General features: G+C 38.0%; 1 long non-coding RNA gene across 2 annotated transcripts; it reads right to left on the reverse strand.

Moving 5' to 3' along the window:
* Positions 1–1,198: 1,198 nt before the first annotated feature.
* LOC123494078 (uncharacterized) lies at positions 1,199–4,485 on the reverse strand. Of its 2 annotated transcripts, none has more exons than XR_006663909.2 (2): positions 3,937–4,485; positions 1,199–3,262 (listed from the first exon to the last, which is right to left on the reverse strand). It is a non-coding gene; the product is annotated as an uncharacterized lncRNA (long non-coding RNA). The 2 variants fall into 2 exon arrangements; XR_006663910.2 differs by having other exon boundaries at positions 1,199–3,277.
* Positions 4,486–5,223: the final 738 nt, after the last annotated feature.

A 5,223-nucleotide genomic window follows, 5' to 3' on the forward strand; every position in this document is an offset into this window, starting at 1 on the left:
CATTCTCTTGCAGGGCTTCACAATTTGGCAATACTCAAGACCCTTTTAACAATTAAAATTTAGGAAAACGTAAAGGTACATTGTATGATGGGAAAGAAAACTAAAGCCACTCAATGCACATTCCTTTTTTTCTCAACACTGGATTATTAACCATTAGTCCCGTTGTTTCTCATAAACTGGGTTTAAAATATGTGAGATTACAATTAAAAGAATTATTGGGGGAACACAATTACATGAAAGGGTGCAGAGTCACACCCAAAGTGATACCAAAGCTATCACTGCCACTGAATGTTATACCAAGAGGAGAGCACAAATGACTGTCAGCCGGGCGAAGCCAGGGCTATAAGAACTGATGTAGCTATCCTAACTGTTATAAAAACTAGAGTTGAGTGTCAGACAGCAGATGCGGCATACCTATACGCAAGCATTGCCTGCATGCAGAACATGGGATAGCTACATCTGTGCTTTCTTCTCAGACCAAGGTAATTCCCATAGAAGCTTATCGCAAAATATTTGGCTTATCTGAAGCTTAACACGTTAATGTTATTTCTAGCATGGTTCAGCTAGCCTTCTCTTTGTTATACATTTGACCTAACCAAGCATTTAAGCAAGGCACTTATATAGAGCAACATCACAATAGTTGTAGTTATCAGGACAAGGTTCAAGTGTAGCTTAAAATCTGAACAAGTTGTAGTTATTAGGACAAGGTTCAAGTGTAGCTTAAAATCTGAACAATTAACTGTACTTCTCTTTCTCTTGCTGAAAATCACAATACTGCATCTGTGCCTACTTATTTTGAGTTCAGTGGCCATGTGCATGCCTAAACCTGAGATTGCGATTCTTTTTTCGCCTCTGCCTACACACCTAAATCAAACCGGTAAGTTCGCACATGTCATTTATTTATAAAGCAACACCACATCGGTCTAATCTTCCAAGAGCAAGGGCCTAAAATATTCAGAGATGCACAATTAAGATCATGCAGTCACAAATGAATGATATGATACTAAACCTATAAAGTTTGTCATCCAATCATTTCCCTTCAATAATGATGTTGCCAGTTTAGTTAGGGATCTTAATTGTGCATCTTAATTGGGGATTGACTTATCTCCTCCCGTCCAACGCAAGGCGACCATAGCGGCAATGCAAGAGGGCACCACGCCGAAGGGCTGTGCCACAACCGGGCTCCCAACAACGTCGCTCAACCAACATTCATATGATGCACACTGTTTCTAATTTTGTGTTTTTCTTCTTAGATTGTGCCTTGCTCAATCTGCACTGATGCACACCACTGAGCAAACTATGTTGTAACTTTATCACTTCTCATAGAAGGAAAAAGCTCATGATTTCTCAGAATCACCCTCCACCACCGGTTGTTAGCCCTCCGCCGGCCACGACTCGTCATTTGGAGCGCTGGGATCTCACATCTCGCTTCAATGCCGTCGAACTTGACCACTGCTCTTCCATCACGCAACACCGAGTCGGAGGCTGTTGCACTACACAACAGCGATCCTGCGGCCGCGGCGCTGCCCATGCAACATCAGCTCCTACGGCCATGGCACTACCTCAATGCGACGGTGTCCCAGCGGCCTCGGTTCTGCTAGCCGTTCGACGCTTCCATTCTGAAGCAGAATGAGTTGTACTGATTACTGAACGAGTGTGGCAAAAGTTGAATGAGGAGCATAGCTTTAATCTGTATCTCCTTCTACTGTATGTACTGCTCCCATGTATTCAGCATGACTGGAGCGTGCAGTTGTAATAATAGAAGCTCTGATTTCACAAACAAAAAAGATGATTGTAAAAGTGGTCGTCGACCATTCCTTGTACGTATATGATGTTGCATCTCTACACTCTAAAGACATGATCCAGATTTATTAAAAGAAAGTTGAGCTTATTTTACCACGTAGCCGCCTACCTGGCTATCACATGGAGAAAACAAAATTGAGTTGATTATAGCCTACAGCCAGGTTAGAAGATGCATTCCACTCAACAAAAAGACAAAAAAGGAGAAGATGCACTCTTGTATTTAGTCGTCTGATCTCTGTTTTTTGGCTTTTGCTTCTTCAGGGGTTCAGACTTCAGACCGAACCTAGTTTTTCCATGCACTGCTAGGCTACTATGTATAATCTATACCTGTCAGGTAAGGATGTCAACCATCCGGTACTCGTAGGATATATCACTATCAGGTACACATCTGCCATTGAGGCCATGGCAATAATTTACCAGGCAGCGGTGTACTTCTATAGTATTCGTTCTGAAAGAAAGTAAAAAACAGTGTACTTCTACTACTTCTGAATTTCATTGCATCCTAATCCAGATCACACAATTACACTCACCTTCATATGATCTGAGTAAAATGAAGTACCAACATATGATCTGAAACAAAAAAGCACCAACTCAAGCTCTAAACAAACCCAGACCTTTGCTACTTCTAGTAATTGTAACTATAAGTCTAACCGATAAAAATTACCATCTGAAGAAGTCAAACACAGTTGTTCTGACTTCAGAGTTCTCAACTGAATGCACATATCGATCAAATTAAGATGCTTCACAAAGTACAAAAATGCATTAAGATGCTTCACTAAGTACGAAAATGCACATATCAATCAATGAAACTACTGAACTATTGAAATACTGAACACAATGTCCAACTAAATCAAGTGAAGACTGAAAACTGAAAAAGAAAGCATAAATTAGCCTAACTGAAAAAGCGGAAAAGTCTGATCTATGAAAGAGAGAAACTATCAAGAATCATAAGGGTCTATTGAGATGGACTAAATAGTTATATTGACTTAAATACCGGCAAATGATGCAAGCACAATGACTAAATAAAGGAACAAAAAACTGAAGGAACGAAGAAGGAAGGAACAAAAACTGAACCTAATCAACTGAATGTGACATGAGTGATTTAACTAATGGCCAAAATGTACTGCTTACTCTGCTACATTAATTAACAAACACTGAACAACTAAAAGAAACATGATCAAAATGAAACTATGTGCTTCCTAATAGGTGTAGGTCTGCGACAAATGAAACATGACTGAAACTAAATATCAAAAACTACAAAAAAAACATTAAACACTTGAAAGAATGATAGACAATACACAGAAAATATGAAACACGCCCATGGAAATTACAGAAGTACTCAACACACAGAATAACCTAAAAACTAATTCCAGAGCTCACACACACACACTATATCGTCTGTGTGGCGAAACATGTGCATCAGGGGAGAAACAATAGTCCAACATTTACGCTTCGCAGGCTGCAAAAATGCAGGCTGCAATTCAAAGGACAAACGGTAAAGATAATTATAAGGGGTGATAGTGCTTCAGAAAAAATATTGGTGACATTCCCATGCATTCGGTAAAAAAATGTTAAGAACAAAGTACGTTAATGGCAGACTTCATGTTAATCAAAATGAAAATAGTGTATATTCCATATCAGACCGCTTTGTTTTGTAACCTTTTAACTTAACTTCAGTGTGACTTGATCTTGCACATGATGGCTTTATTTATGAAGTCATACATGGTGCATTATCTCTAATAAACTTCACGCACAATCTAATTTTATTCAGTCTTGCTATATTAAAGAAAAGATCATTCTATGAATGCAGATGCACCAACCCATACAGATTTTAAATAAAAACTACTATGATGATGCATTCTTTATCAATAAGGCAGAACTGAAGAAAAAAATTAAGTATGCACAAATCAGACACGATCACAACATTATATATATTGAGTGAGCATGAACTTCGATACAGACAAAAAAGAAAGATCATGAACAATAAAATATATATTTGCTCAAATTTTTGTTTTCAATGGCAAGCAAATAATTTGTTTACTTAGGAAATGATGTTTCATGTCACACACACCAAAGTAAGGAACATGATTTCTTCCTCTTTACTTGCAAAGATCAACAAATTATTGCGCTTACTTGATACAACTATTTTCTTTTGGTTGGACCGTTCCCTGTGATCGTCAGGGATATCCTGCAGAACAATACGGAAATCCACCATGGCAAAAATATCAAGTAGAATCAAGCACGCGTAATAGGATAATAAACCCAATGTAAGGAGGAACCTTCATGGAGGAAAAAATCTCACTGAAGAGATGAGGTCATAACTAACTGATGCACACTGTCGACAATGAGGCCAGACAAACTCCCAAGGGTCTTGGCTCAAAATCAGAGCAGCCGAAGAGAAACTTTTTTTATGTCGAGTCCATCCTATCGCACATAAGCTGCAGGTTTGTATGATGAACGCATGTGTTGTTCCTATAATCAACGAATAGAAGGAATAAATGGGTAGCTTAGCAAGCTTAAGTGCAGCTGTCTGGTCTCTAATTCTCATTGGCAAAATTCCAGGTGAGTCTAACAGCTCAAGATCCTTCCCAAACGAACCCACCTGTTTGAGGTTCGAAATGTTAGAATTTGAATAGAGAAAACATCACACTATTTCCTACTAAGATAAACTACAATATCCTTATACAATGTATGCTCTAACTAGATGTTTGAAATCTAAACCATGTATGATATACTATGTACAATGTGTTTAACACGCACAACACACACACAAACACCATTTAGACTAGTAAGGTACACGTGCATTGCACGCATGAGATTTGGCAACTAAATTATGAATAAATACCACATTATAGCAAGTAAGCTTTGAGTCATATATGCATGATGTAGATGTTCATTTAATTCTTATAGTTCATTTCATTCAAAATCATCTACTCCCTCCGTCCCATAATATAAGAACGCTTTTTACATTAGTGTAGTGTCAAAAACGTTCTTATATGATGGGACAGAGGGAGTAGTTTTTATAAGAAAGCTAATTTAAACCTATAAGGCCTTGTGCAATGAGAGGTGCTTAGAGGAGGTGCTTAGAGAAATAAACCAGGCTTTTATTAAGCACCGATGCTTATTTGTACAGGATAGATGCTTAACTAAGCGTCTCTGCTGTAGAAATAGGCACCGGTGCTTCAGAAAAATTTGATTTATTTTTCTAAGCACCTCCTCTAAGCACCTCTCATTGCACAAGGCCTTATAGGTTTAAATTAGCTTTCTTATAAAAACTACTCCCTCTGTCCCATCATATAAGAACGTTTTTGACACTACACTAATGTAAAAAGCGTTCTTATATTATGGGACGGAGGGAGTAGATGATTTTGAATGAAATGAACTATAAGAATTAAATGAACATCTACATCATGCATATAT

The sequence above is a fragment of the Aegilops tauschii genome, chromosome 5 (genome assembly GCF_002575655.3).
Source record: "Aegilops tauschii subsp. strangulata cultivar AL8/78 chromosome 5, Aet v6.0, whole genome shotgun sequence".
NCBI lineage: Eukaryota > Viridiplantae > Streptophyta > Magnoliopsida > Poales > Poaceae > Aegilops > Aegilops tauschii.